The 15,618-nt window shown below is 43.3% G+C and overlaps 1 pseudogene; it reads right to left on the bottom strand.

Moving 5' to 3' along the window:
• Positions 1–12,881: 12,881 nt before the first annotated feature.
• LOC138431484 (zinc finger protein 280A-like) lies at positions 12,882–14,594 on the bottom strand (annotated as a pseudogene).
• Positions 14,595–15,618: the final 1,024 nt, after the last annotated feature.

Genomic DNA, 15,618 nt, shown 5'->3' with positions numbered 1-15,618 from the left:
TATTTTTACATAAGCATTGTTCTACAGCGTTTCGAAGCATGGACTTTGGAGTCATAGGAGATTAAGTTGGAATTCTAACTTAACCACACACCAGTTGCGTCTTCTTAGGCAAATTTGTAACTTTTAAATGTGTTTCTGTATCTTAAAGACAAACATGCTTATTTCTTAGACTTAAGGTTAACAGCTTTTTTAAAAGGCATCAGCTATTCAATGGCATCTTGTTTTGTAGTAAAAATGGAAGAAAATGTATCTTAAATGCACATTACAACCGATCCACAAATTCTAATTTCATAAATGTTAACAAACAAAATAGGTAGCAAATTCAAAGTATAATCTATCTCTACCTAGTTAACAAACAGCATAATTCAATGTCAAGCACTTAACACAGGCCTAGGAAAAGGAGAATGGGCTCTCTTTGATAATCTCACCCCTATTCCACACTGATATATCCTAAATTTCTCCCTCTAATCCTGGCTAAACTTCAATCCAACAATGCTTCATCCTTTATGCCACATGTCTCTTCCCGACATAGCAGGCAAAGTGATGCCAGTCTTTCTCTCATACCAATATCACACAGAGATATCACTCACACACACACACACACACACACACACACACACACCTGATATCCCTCATGAATACAGGTGAAAGAGTCCAAAACAAAATACTGGCAAACAAAATTCAACAGCATATAAACAAGACTGTATACCATGATCACATGGGATTTAGGGAGGTATGCAAAGTTGGTTCATGATAGGAAAGTCAACCAACATTATGCCATTTTAAAACAATAAAACAAATAACACATCTGCCTGAAGAAAAAGCATTTCCTTGAATCTAGCATCTTTTCATAACCAGGGTTAAAAGAACACTTAATAATTAAGAACAGAAGAGAACTTTCTCAATCAAAGGGCACCTGTAAAAAGACCCACAGCTAACATCATACTTAAGAATGAAAAACTGAAAGCTTTCCCTCTAAGACTGGGAACAACACAAGGAGGTCTATTACACACTTTGGCTCAACATTATACTGGCAGTTTTACAACCAGAGCAATCAGGTAACAAAAGAGAATTGCTGCTGTAGTTTAAAAAAAAAAAAAAAAAACAACACAATGAAAAAACAAAAAACCGCTTTCAGAATGGAAAGGAAAAATCAAAATATTGGAGATAACATACTTTTGTATATAGAAAATCTTGAAGAAAACACAAGTATTAGAATTAATATAAAGCTTGCAGAATAGAAGACAAATATTTTAAACGTCAACCACATTTTACACTGTAGCAACAAATGTTGTTGAGTAAATACTTGAATCTACACTAGCATTCAAAAGAATACTTAGGAAGTCAGAAAGAGGAAGACAATATATTCTTTTGAATGGCTGAGTAATACTCCATTGTGTATATGTACCACAGCTTTCTGATCCATTTATCTGTTGATGGACATCTAGGTTGTTCCATGTCCTGGCTATTATAAACAGTGCTGCAATGAACACCGGGGTACATGTGTCTCTTTCAATTCTGGTTTCCTCAGTGTGTATGCCCAGCGGTGGGATTGCTGGGTCATATGGCAGTTCTATTTGCCATTTTTTAAGGAATCTCCACACTGTTCTCCATAGTGGCTGCACTAGATTGCATTCCCACAAACAGTGTAAGAGGGTTCCCTTTTCTCCACACCCTCTCCAGCATTTATTGCTTCCAGACTTTATAGGAATCAATTCTAATGAGACGGAGGAAACTGGAGCCGATTATAAACAGTGAAGTAAGCCAGAAAGAAAAACACCAATACAGTATACTAACACATATATATGGAATTTAAAAAGATGGTAATGATAACCCTGCATGAGAGACAGCAGAAGAGACACAGATGTATAGAACAGATTTTTGGACTCTGAGGGAGCGGGAGAGGGTGGGATAATTTGGGAGCATAGCACCGAAACATGTACACTATCATGTAAGGTAGTCGCCAGTCTATGTTTGATGCAGGATACAGGATGTTTGGGGCTGGTGCACAGGGATGATCCAGAGAGATGATATGGGGTGGGAGGTGGGAGGGGGGTCAGGATTGGGAACTTATGTACACCTGTGGTGGTGGATTCATGTCAATGTATGGCAAAACCAACACAGTGTTGTAAAATAAAATAAAGTAAAAATAAAAATAATAAAAAGGAGAGAAGACAAATATCATATGGTATCACTTACATGGACTCTAAAATATGACACAAATGAACTTATCTATGAAACAGAAACAGACTCACAGACATAGAGAGCACACTATGTGATTCCCAAGAGGGGAAAGTTGGGGTAGGCACAGATTGGGAGCTGGTGATTAGCAGATGCAAACTATAATATATACAAGAGAGAAATAAGAGCGTACTGTATAGCACAAGGAACTATATTCATAATTTGTGATAAACAATAATGTAACAGGGTATAAAAAATTGTATGTGCATATGTGTGTGTTTACATATGAAGGAAAGGAAAGGACAACTGTTGGCAAGCACATACAGAAATTGGATCCTTGTGTGTTATAGATAGATTTTAAAATGGTGCAACTGCTACAGAAAACAGTTTAAAGGCTCCTCAAAAAACTAAAAAACTAGACCTGATACATGATTCAGCAGTTCCACTTCCGGATATAAAATCAAAAGAAGTTAACATGGGGTCTTGGGATATCTGCAGAGCCGTGCTCACAGCAGCACGAAGCACAACAACTAAGAGGTGGAAGCATCGAAATGTCCATTAAATGTGATATATACACACAATGAAATATTATTTAGCCATATAGAGAAAATTCTGTCACATGCTACAACATGCATGATCATTTCAGACATCAAGCCAAATGTAATAAGCCAGTCGTACAAAAAGACAAATACTGTAAGTTTCTACTTGCATGAAATAGCTAACACAGTCAAGCAATAGAAAGGAAACAAAAAAGAATGATGGAGTCCATGGTCTAGGTCAACGGGCAAGAAAAGAGGAGTTGCTGTTTAATGGGACAGGTGATGGGTACAGAGTTTCGATTTTGCAAGCTGTAAAGGTGTAGAGATCTGCTTCATAACAATGTGATAAGGAATTCCCTCGTAGTTCAGAGGTTAGGACTCCACAGTGTCCTATCAGGGGCCTGGGTATGATCCTCAACCAGGGAACTGTCATTCAAGCTGCACAACACAGCTAAAACAATGACAACAACAACAAATCAACACTGTGACTACGTGTGTGTATATGTCTTAGTCACTCAGTTGTGCCCAACTTTGCATCCCCAGGGACTAAAGCTCACCACGTTCCCTTCTCCATCAGATTTGCAGTGGGTTGCCATTTCTTTCTCCAAAAGGCTGATGAAAGTGTGCAAAATACTTAGCATGCAAAAATGGTTAAAATGGTAAAAATTTAACTTAGATGTTTTCTACAACAATTAAAAACAGAAAAGCATTTAACAACCAGGAAAAGAATTTGAATAGACATTTCCGACTCTTTGAAACCCCATGGACTGTAGTCTACCAGACTCCTCCATTCATGGGATTTTCCAGGCAAGAGTGCTGGAGTGGATTACCATTTCCTTCTCAAGGCGATCTTCCCCACCCACGAATTGATCCCAGGTCTCCTACCTTGCAGGCAGACACTTTCTCTTCTGAGCCACCAGGGAAGCCCTGAGCAAAATGTCAATCAGTCTCACTGAGATACTACTTCACACCCATACTACTTCACACCCAATCAAAAGGACGAATTAGAACAAGTGCTGCAGAGGATGTGGAGAAAAGGAATCTTCATGATATTGTTGAGGTAATTGCTGTAAAATGGTACAACCACTCTTGCAAAAGTGGTTGGACAGTACCTCAAAAATTAAATGTAGAGTAGAGATATGATCCAGGAATTTCCCTCTTTTGTATATATGCACCAACACTGAAAATGTTCAGTCCATGCAAAATCAGTGTTCACAGCAACATTACTCGCAATAGCCACAAAGAGTACACCATCCACGTATTATCCATTCATTGACGAATGGATAAACAAACTGTGGTATATGCTCAAAATGGACTGCATGGAAGCCATTTACCATATTCATATACCATATTCAGCCATAAAAATAAAACAAAAACATTCACTGCTATACAAGCACGAACACGATGTATCTTGAAAGTACACAAACGAGGGGACTTTCCTGGCGATCCAGGGTTTAAGACTCTCCACAGGTGCCCTCCCTGGGCTGGGAACTAAGATCCCACATGCCACATAGCTAAATAAATAAATATTTAAAAAGAAAATACGACCTCTGAATAAAGCCAAACACAAAGGTCACACATTGTATGTGGGAGAACTGTAGGTGGAAGACAAGCAGGAAAGAGAAGCACTCTGTAATCCAAGTGAAACATTTTTTTCAGGGAGGAGGAAATGAACTACTCTGATAAAGGCTGCCAACAAATTAAATGACAATTAAAAATTCACAACTGAGTTAAACATTTGAATTCACCTGTGGCCTTGACAAGAGTGGCTTTATGGGAAAATGAGAGAACTCGAGATAACAAAGTCTAGGAACAACTCTGCAGAGGTCTATCACAAGCAAATATGAAATAAAAGCAGCAGAAGCAGGAGGTGTCACCAAAAGATGGATTTTTAACGACAGGTCACATTATGGTCAGTCTGTTTGCTGATGGGAACCATCCAGAGAAACAGAAACATTAATGCAGGGCAAAGAGGAGACTTGCTAGAACATCAAGAAATGAGTAGGTCTAGAAATGAGCAGATCAGGAATTGAGTACATCAAACCACAAGAGCACACAAGCTGGAGAAGGCAATGGAAACCCAAACCAGTACTCTTGCCTGGAATATCCCACAGACGGAGGAGCCTGGTAGGCCGCAGTCCATGGGGTTTCGAAGGGTTGGACACAACTGGGCGACTTCACTCTCATGCACTGGAGAAGGAAATGGCAACCCACTCCAGCGTTCTTGCCTGGAGAATCCCAGATAAGGGAGAGCCTTGTGGGTGGCTGTCCATGAGACTGCAGAGTCAGACATGACTGAAGCGGCTTAGCAGCAGTAGCAGCACACAAGAAGGGTACACAAGCCAAATAATTTGCTCACATTGACAGAGCTGGGATCATATAAAAAAAAGGCTGGCATAGTGGATTAATGGGTATGGTAACCAGCCTTCAAGTGAATTCAATCTCCTAATATTCCCACCCCTGTGTAGTTCTGTCTCAATCTATCACAGGGTAGACCTGTGAGACTAAGCAAATACACAAGTGCAGATGTGTAACATCTCAAAAAAACTCTGCACTTTATCAAGGGTGCAAGTACTTTCCTGAATCACTCATTCTGAGTAAAGACAGCAGCCTCCACAAGAGAAGCCCCTTGGAGAGGCCCACAGAAGGAGGAAATGAGGCTTCAACAGTACAGACAAGTGAGAGAGCTTAGATTCAACTAGCTAAGTCTTCAGAGGTTGCCAAGCCAGACAAAAGCTTGACTACTACCTCAGGAGAGATCCTAGGCCAAGAGATAACAAGTGGTAAGTTCTTTCAAACTATTCCATGTTGAGATCATATGTACAACACAAACATTTCAAGTTCTAATACCATTCACATCATACTTACGCACAGAACAGTACTCCTATAAATATAGCAAAAATCAAAACACACACACACACACACACACACACACACACACATACAGACACACACACACATACCCCTATCCACAGCACCGAAACACAGGAGTTGCCTGGCAGTCCAGTGGTTTGGTTAGGCCTCAGCCCTCTCACTGCCAGGATCCTGTGTTCGATCCCTGGCTGGGGAACTAATATCCTATGAAGCCACATGTTGTGACCAAAACAAAACATGCGGTGAAGTTCAAAGCTGTACCAGCAAGATAAGTATACAACACAGCTGTAGGCACAAGTTGCTGGGCATAGAGCTCCTATGATCTTGTTTACGCGCATGAAATGAACTCAGATGATGCCTCACCCCATCCAGTGGAGTTCACTTACTTAATGAAGAAAAGCCCTTAAGGGTACAGAAATGAGCAAGTAATCTCACGTGAACATGTTAAATCACAGGATAATTTCTCTGAATGAACCACCGAATTCATTCATTCATTTGGCCATGCTGTTTGGTTTGTGGGGTCCCAGTTCCCTGACCAGAGACTGAATCCAGACCACTGCAGTGAAAACCCAAAATCCTAATCACCAGGCCACCAGGGAACCCCACACCTGCATTGCTTTGCTTTCCTAGCTAAAACCTTAGGATATGTGCATTGCCCCATTTTAGCCTCACCAAGTGGTAGGAGTCAGCTCTACACAGCTTAAGACCCATGGTGCTCTTACTTTTTTTCTTTCAAGAAGGCAGGAGAAAGCAAGTCACCCTGCCTGTTTTTAAGCTTGCCACTCAGAAAGCTGCCAACCTGAAACCATGATGGCCCTGAAGTCAGCACCCGCAATCAGGGTCAGATAATCCCCAATCAGGAATACTCTCTCTCAACAGCAACGTGTTAGCCGTCGAATGATAGGAGAAAGACACAAAGTAAGAAAGCCACAACTTTGTCCCTTGTTGTAAAGATGTCTGTCACCTTACCTCAGGGGCCCACTGAAATCCTGAGCGCTTGAGACCTCTCAGGCAGCACATGGTCACATCCTGGGGACAAGCAGAGGAAACGGCCAGGGTGAGTCCCCTGTTCCAGGAACATTTTATCCCCCCAGGCCCTACCTGGTCCTACCCTATGGATGCTGACCAGGCGTCTCACACTCAACCAGACCATGTGATTGAACTCCTTTGCCCTGAGCTTCTTCCTCCCACTTCCCTTCTCTCAGTAACAAACAAACAAATACCTCATCTGCCAACTTCCCGAACCAAAGGCCTGAATCTCGTGGCCCCCAGGGATGGGGCAGCCCTGGAGTCTGAGGAGAGGCCGAGGAAACAGGAAAACGACCAAAGCACCAGGGCAGTGATGAGGCCACTAGATCGATTTTTTTCTTTTTTTTTTGCTGCGCTCGCCTGCCTATGCCTGGGTGCAGGACGGGGTTGGGCCGTGAAGATTTGTGTTTGTGTGTGTTTAAATCATTAGGTTCCACAGGAGAGCTGGGGGTGGTGCCCGGAGCCAGGGGCCTAAGAGGCCCTTTCCTGGAGCTGGCTTGTCCCACCCACCCCCCGGGCCGGAAAGCTGCTGGAGAGCTGAGCCCGCCCAGACTAGAGAGGAGAGAGGGCGAAAGGCGCCTGAGGCCTGTGGGTCCTGCCGCACGCTCCCTCCTGAGGGCCCGCGGGCCCTCACCAGCCGCCCCACCGAGCAAGGCCTCGTGAGATTGGTGACCCGAGAAACCCTCCCTTTAGCCGTCAGGCACCTCTTTGGCTGAACCACGCTCCAGTCCTTACCAGCCCCCGTTGACGGAGGAGACAGAACTGCTGCGGCTCACCTGCCTTAGGCAGTTCCCGGATCAAGCCTGAGGAGGCTAGCCCGAGGGGATGAGGCCTCCTCAGGTCAGGGGCGCCGCCTCAGCTCCTCCTACAGGCGAGCGGGCTGCCTCCGATGATTGGCTGCCAGGTGTCGGCTCCTGCAATTTGATTGGCCGCGAGGCCGAGTTGGGCGCATGCGCGCGCGATGGACACCCCCCCCACCCCTCCCCCCCACCCCTCCCCCCCCCACCCCTCCCCCCCCCCCGTAAAAGCACCCCCTGTGGGCGTGGTCAGGCTGAATCTGAATCTCAAGAGTATTGGGTCAAGATTGCTCAGCTCACCAAACGCGAAGAAAGAAAAAACAGATGGCACAGTCGCCAGGGCTCAGGGCTGAGAACGGCCTCCGAGTCTACCAGGGGAGTCCAGTGATGGTGTCCGGCACTCACAGCCCTCAGGGGTGACCTCCCTTAAGCCAGTTCTTTGCTTAAGGAACTTGACCTTACAGTGCATCTTGGCGCCCCTCCTCTTGGAATTACATTTCAATCAAGGCAGGGCAGCCTGCCCCTGTTTTTGCACTGTCTATTGTGAGCTGAGAATGAGCTTTACTTTTTCTTCTTCTTCTTCTTCTTTTTAATTTTAGAGCTTTACGCTTTTAATGGCTGAGGAAAACCGAAAAGAATTTTATTTTCTGACGTGGAAATTGTGTGAAATTCAGTTTTCGGAGTCCTTAAATTTGGAACAGGGACTTGCCAGTTTCTTTCGTTGTTGTCTATGGCTGAAAACTTAATCGCCAATGATCATATTCGCAAAGCCTAAAATATTTCTTTTTTGGCCCTTCACAGAGTCTTTTTTAAATGCCCTGTGCTGCTGGAAGTCTCCTAGTAGACCATTGAGATCTCCTATGGGAGGATAAAGTTTTGGTTTTGTTACATTATTTTCTTCTCTAATATATTCATTTTTCATTCTTTACTAATTTCATTCCTTCACATCGCTATAAGTTTGTTCTGTTGCTCATCTTTACAACTTTTTGAGATAACTGTTTGTAACTCTCATTTCTCTTGTATCTAATGCTATAAATTTACCTTAATTTGTTGTTGTTGTTCAGTCCCTCAGTCATGTTGGACTCTTTGCAACGCCATGGACTGCATGCAGCACACCAGGCTTTCCTGTCCTTCACTGTCTCCTGGAGTTTGCTCAAACTCATGTCCATTGAGTTGGTGATACCATCCGAACATCTCATCCATCGCCGCCCACTTCTTCTCCTGCCCTCAGTCGTTCCCAGCATCAAGGTGGTTTCCAATGAGTTGGCTTTTCCCATCAGGTGGCCAAACTATTGGATCGTCAGATTCAGCATCAGTCCTTCCAGTGAATATTCAGAGTTGATTTCCCTTAGGATTGACTGGTTGAAGCTTGCTGTCCAAGGGACTCTCGAGAGTCTTCAACACCACAGTTCAAAAGCATCAGTTCTTCGGCACTCCACCTTCTTTACGGTCCAGCTGTCACATCCATACATGACTGTGGGGAAAACCATAGCTGTGACTAGATGGACTTTGTCAGCAAAGAAATGTCTCTGCTTTTTAATAGGCTGTCTAGGCTTGTCATAGCTTTTCTTCCAAGGGCCACATATCTTTTAAGCTCATGGCTGCATTCACCATCCACAATCATTTTGGACCCCAAGAAAATAAAGTCTGTTACTCTTTCCATTGTTTCTCCGTACAACTTTAACTGTGTCCCGCAATTTTTGCGAATAGACTGTTCATTATCATTCACGTCCGAGTATATCCTAATATTCTCTTCTGAAGACAAGCCTAAATATTGCATGGGCTTCCCTGGTCACTCAACTGGTAAATCGCTTTCCAGCCAATGCAGGAGACACAAAAGGCCTGGGTTCGATCCCGGGTCAGGAGGATCCCCTGGAGAAAATAATGGCAATCTGCTCCAGGATTCTTGCATGAAAATTCCATAGAGATATGTGTTAAGACAGTTATTTCTATTTTCCAAGTGAATGGCATTTTCAAAGATGTTTCTTGGTCAATTTCTCATTATTGCATTATAGTCAGATGACACAGTCTAAATATTATTGATCCTTTGTATTCGAAGATTTCCGTTAAGTATGCCGTACTTCAGATTTCCATCTCGGTGAAGTCAAAATGAAGTGGGTGTTGTGTAGAGAAAACACTTGCAATGTCTGAAATGTATGTATGTGAAATGACTTCCTTTATGCTTCACAATTATTCCAGCATCTTTCAGTAGGGTACCTTTAACTAAGTTCCAGGGTTTTCTCAAATTTTACCAGTTTTTCCACAAATGTTCTTTCCTAGTTTCATAGTCCCATATAGGATACTGAACTGCATGAGAATATAGAGCAAAAAGCTACAGATACCTCCCTTAGCTTACTCTGGTCTATAGCAGTTTCTTAAACTTTCCTTGTTTTTCAAGACTTTTGACAGTTTTCAGGAGTCCTTCAGGGACAGGTATTTTGCAGAATGACTCTCTATATGGGTTTGGGATGTTTCTCCTGATTGCCCTGGGGTTTATATAATTTTAGAACTGTACCTCCAAGGCAAAATATCTTTCTCATCATCTCCCATCAAGGATTCATACTATCAATATGACCTACCACTAGTTTGTCTGCTATAAAGTTGTCTCCTTCCTGCTGACATATTCTGTTCTTGGAAACAAGCCGCTACACACAGCCTACATTTAGGGAGGGGCATGGAATCTCATCTTGAGGAAAATATTGAAGAGATACACAAATTACTGAGTATACAAGTTAATTGAAACTCCTTTGTAAGGAAGATCTGGTCCTTCTAGCCATATCTTTTAATGTTAAATTAATTAAAGTAAAGATTTAATAGGTTTCCCAGTTGGTGCTAGTGGTAATGTACCTGCCTGCCAATACAGGAGATGTAAAAGATGTGGGTTCAGAGGAGTCTGGTGCGCTACACTGATGGGGTCACAAAGAGTTGGACAGACTGAAGCCGCTGAACACACACAAAGATGTAATACCGCAGTCACACTGGCTACATTTTAACATTTGCAAAGTGGCATATTAGACACGGACATAGAAAATATATTTTACTGAGAATTCCTTAATGATCGGGTTGTTAGAGATTTGTGCTTCCACTGCAGGGGGCAGAGAGTCAATCCCTGGTTGAAGATCTAAGATCCCTTAATCCTCACTGCAAGGCCAAAAAAGAAAAAAAAGAAAGAAAGAAAACAAACCCTGCCTGATGAACACTCCATTGAATATACAGATAAAGGATATAAACAGAACACCTCACAGAAAAGAAAAGAAACATAAGCATTTATATATGTGAAAAGCTGATCGCCCTTATGAGGGAATACATGTAACAATTATGAAAATGTTTTCTACTGCTGCAGAAAGGTCTGTGAATAGCACTGACTTAGGTCATTGTTTTTCCAACCTTTCTTCTTTTCAAATGTGATGCATATTAACACATGAAACTGCTTTAGCTCTGTCTCAAAAATTTGCTATTTTCACTATCATTCAGTTCAAATAATGTTTTTCCCATAACAATTTCTCTTAGGAGCAATAAGTTATTTAGGTTCAGAAGCAGGAGAAGGAGAAGCCTAAACCACAACATTAAAGAGGCTTGTGAATTACAGAGGTGCCGCTTTTGCACTTTGGGTTCCTGGCAATCCTTACTCTATCCTCAGCCTGTGTGCAGTGTCATTGCTTCATTTTCAAACTTTGGGAGTTCTGTACTCCTCAGTTATCTTTCTGGGTTTTTGTTTGGTCATGCCACAGAAGCTGTGGGATCTTAGTTCCACAACCAGGTGTTGAACCCTGGCCATTGACAGTGAAAGCATCAAGTCCAAACCACTGAAGCAACAGGGAATTCTCATACCTCTTTCTTTCTTTCTTTCAAAGATTTGTTCATTTACTTGGCTGTGCTTGTTTTTAGTTCCAGCACAAGGACCCTTCAATCTTCATTGTAGCATGTGGGAGGGAGCAGGAATTTTAATTGTCACATGTGGTATTTTTAGTTGCAGTATGTGGGATCTAATGCCCTGACCAAGGAATGAACTTGGACGCCCTAATCTGGGAGCACCGAGTATTTCCACCGGACTACAGGGATGTCCTTCCCATGAATGAACCCAGGTCTCCCACATTGCAAGTGAATTCCTTACTGTCTGAACCACCATAGCTTTGACTATAAGAATTTTGGTCAGCAGAGTGATGCCTTAGCTTTTTTTTTTTTTTTTTCTTTTTTAATGCTGTCTATGTTTGCCATAGCTTTCTTCCAAGGAGCTAGCTTCCTTTGATTTTGTGGCTACATTCACCATCCACAGTGATTTTGGAGTCCAAGAAAATCAAACGTGCTGTTATTTTCAATTGTTCACCATTTCTTTGCCATAAAGTGATGGGACCAGACGTTGTGATCTTCGTTTTTTGAAATTTGAGTTTTAAGCCAGTCTTTCACTCTCCTCTTTTGCCACCATCAAGAGGCTCTTCACTTTCTGCCCTTAGGGTGACATCATCTGCATATCTGAGGTTGTCGCTGTTTCTCCAGCAATCTTGATTCCAGATTGTGCTTCATCCGACCCAGTGTTTTTCATGATGTACTCTGCGTTTAAGTTAAATAAGCAGGGCAACAGTATATAATCCTGACGTACTCCTTTCCCTATTTGGAACCAGTCGCTTGTTCCATGTCCAGTTCTAAGTGTTGCTTCTTGCCCTGCATACAGATTTCTCAGGAGGCAGGTCAGATGGTCTGGTATTCCCATCTCTTTAAGAATTTTCCAGAGTTTGTTGTGGTTCACACAGGCAAAGGCCTCATCACTTCATGGAAAATAGATGAAGAAACAATGGAAACAGTGACAGAATTTATTTTCTTGAGCTCCAAAATCACTGCAGATGGTGACTGCAGCCACGAAATTAAAAGATGCTCACTGCTTGGAAGAAAAGTTGTGACAAAGCTAGGCAGTGTTTTAAAAGAAAGAGACATTACTTTCCCAACAAACGTCCATAAAGTCAAAGCTATGGTTTTTCCAGGAGTCAAGTGCAGATGGAGGAGCTGCACCATAAAGAAGGTTGAGTGCTGAAGAATGGATCCTTTCAAACTGTGGTGCTGGAGAATGGAGAAGACTCTTGAGAGTCCCTTGGACTGCAAGGAGATCCAACCAGTCAATCCGAAGGGAAATCAACCCTGAATCTTCAGTGGAAAAACTGATGCTAAAGCTCCAATACTTTGGCCTCCTGAAGGGAAGAGTCAACTCATTGGGAAAACAAAACAAAACAAAACAAAACCCTTGATCCTGGGAACTATTGAAGGCAGCAGCAGAAGGCATGACAGAGGATGAGATGATTGGGTGGCATCAGCAACCCAACGGAATGAGTTTGAGCAAGCTTCAGGGGATGATGATGGACATGGAAGCGTGGCATGCAGAAGTTCATGGGGTCACAGGGAGTCAGACACGACTGAGCAACTGAACAACAAAAGCCAGGCAGGGTCTTTATGTACAGCTGGCTGAACCTCAATGGGGCTTTTCTGAATTTCTGGAGGTGGGTAGAACATAATTTTTTAGCCAGATCCCATGCTGCAGCATGTCTGGAATATTTTGTGCTCGTAGTCAATCTTTTTTGTGTGTTTTCTGGGTGGCACCTGGGAGTCAGTGTTCCTCACAATGATGGATGCTGTCTCTCTCAGTCCCAGCTGAACCGAACTTTGGATCATGACCTCTGTTTCAGGAGGCAACCCTGGTAAGTTCTCTGGCTGTTTGAATGACTGATGATTCTTGGTTTGGTGCTCGGTCTTTTCCTTCACGTTCAAACTTTGTAGCCAGCACTTGCAACATGGAAAGACCCTCCTGTTGCAGTTCCTCTGAGCGTGATTTACAAAGGATGTCACCTATTTGAACATTTTGAGGCAAACCAGACAAACAAATTGTTCATGTTTCCATGCCATGTTCTAAAATACGCCTCTACATTGGCAAAGGCTGACAATCTGTAACTGCAAACACGGCAGACATAGGGCATTTTGCCAGGTTTGTGACTGTCCTTCAGGCACTGTAAGAGAACCTGATCTGTTTTGAAGGACAATTCACAGATATTACAGACCGTGGAGGGCTCCCAGGAAGCAGGGACACTTTCCATGCGACACTGCAGCTGGAACGAGGTGGGAAACTGGCGGTGGCAGTGCTGGCAGGTAGTGTGGGTTTCCCAGCTGTCACCCTTCTGCCTCTCAAGCTCCAGATGGTTCCTCAGGTGGGTCATAAACTTGACATATTTTAGAAGACTCAAGCAGCTGAGGCATTTGAAGGCTGTGTGAGTCTTCTGTTCTGGTGCCGTCTCTTGTATGCTCCAAAGTAAAAGCCATCAAATAACATTTACTCTCATCAGTGAATTTGATCCCAGATTTACTTTCATGGGATCAACAGTCTTGCTCTGACGTGCAAGAGTCAGAAAGTCCATTTTCTCCAGGCCTGACAAACTACATGTTCCTTCTGGATCCATAAGACGGAAGCATGCCTGGCCATTGGTGCGAGTCCGTGAAAATGATGCCCCACCATGCACACGGCTCGGTGAGGTCGGGGAATCTTCCAAGGTCATAACCGTGTTTTTCCAGGAGAGATACCTGGAGGGGCCATGGTGGAGGCAGGTCCCCCTGGGATTCCATCGCTGAGTTTGGGTCTTTTGGGATTCCCACTGTTAAAATTCACATCTGAAGTGGGACACCGCTTTGAATTAAGAGGGCTTTCATCCTTGCCTCCTAATGAGAGAACGGCTCCAGAGAGACAGGGAGGCCGCAGAGAGAACAATTCTGAATTGTGAAGGACAGTTTCCGGCGAGCTCGTTTTCCAATCAGGTTTAGATGAAGGCTCCGAAATAATAGAACTGCCTCTTCCTCCCCATGCACACTGAGAAACTGGTGATACGGCAGCTGGCTCTGATGCTGGGGTCCTCAGATTTGCAGGTTGCCACCTGCAGGAGGGATCCGGATTCACGTGGTCCTTCATTCTTCTTGAAGATGAGTCCCTGGTCACTCTGTTCAAAACGTTAGAAATGACTGGCTTTGAAGTTGAAATCACTCTGACAAAAAAGGTTTCAGCATCCTCCTTAACGTGCTCCACTCCAACAAAGATGACCTCAGCATCGTCATTGTCCTCACCTCTGGATTTGGACACGGCGGTCTTTTTCTCGGGTTGTGGTGGTGCTTGTGCTTCCTCACACGGGAAGAGATGGGCCATTTTGCAACCACTTGTGGCTTCAAGTGGCCCCTTCTAGTGTTTTTCTCCCCCTAAAAGCAGTCACCAGGCAAGGTCATCCCCTCTGATCTCAGGTGTCAGTCTCTGTGGTTTCAGGTCACCCTCAGTTGGTCACCGAGAATATTAAATGGAAAACTCCAGAAATATACAACCTATGCATTTTAATCTGCAGGTAATTCTGAGGAGAGTGATTGGAATCTCACACCATCCTGCTTCCGCCTGCCCAGAATGTGAATCATTCCTTAGTCCCGAACATCCCACGCGTCTGTCACTCGGTTACCACAATGACTGTTGAGATGCCACAGGGCTTGTGACCAAGTTATCCTTACTTTACTCAATAATGGCCCCAAACCGTAAGTGGAGGGATGCTGTCCATTGATATATGCCAGAGAAAAATCCATTAAGTGCTACCTTTCAGTGAAAAGATCGAAGTTCTCAATTTGATATAAAAGAGAAAGAAACAATGTATGCTGAGGTTGCTAATATCTGTGGTGAATGTGAAGAAGAGAAAATAAATCTGGGTTAGTTTTGCTGTCAAACCTCCAACTGCAAAAGGTATGGACACAGAGCGTAGTAAGTGCTTAGTTAGGGTGAAAAAAAATCGCTCAATTAGTACAGTAGTATATTTTACATAGCGACTACACTCACAACACTTTTATAAAAGTATATTGTTATAATTGTTCTATGTTATTATTACACCTTCCCTGGTGGCTCAGATGGTAAAGTGTCTGCCTACAATTCGGGAGAGCCAGGTTCAATGCCTGGGTCAGGAAGATCCTGTGAAGAAGGAAATGGCAATCCAGCCCAGAATTCTTGCCTGGGAAATCCCATGGACAGAAGAGCGTAATAAGCGGCAGTCCATGGGGTCGCAAAGAGTTGCACACGACTGAGCGACTTCACTTTCACTTTCCTGTTATTTTTAGGCAGTAGCTATCTCTTACTGTGCCTCTATACAGTAGACTGCATCACAGGTGTGTTTGTATAGAAGAACCATTGTGTATATAGA

Source organism: Ovis canadensis, chromosome Y, assembly GCF_042477335.2.
Source record: "Ovis canadensis isolate MfBH-ARS-UI-01 breed Bighorn chromosome Y, ARS-UI_OviCan_v2, whole genome shotgun sequence".
NCBI lineage: Eukaryota > Metazoa > Chordata > Mammalia > Artiodactyla > Bovidae > Ovis > Ovis canadensis.
Note: the sequence above shows the minus strand (reverse complement) of the source record. Positions and strands in the feature narration are given on the sequence as shown.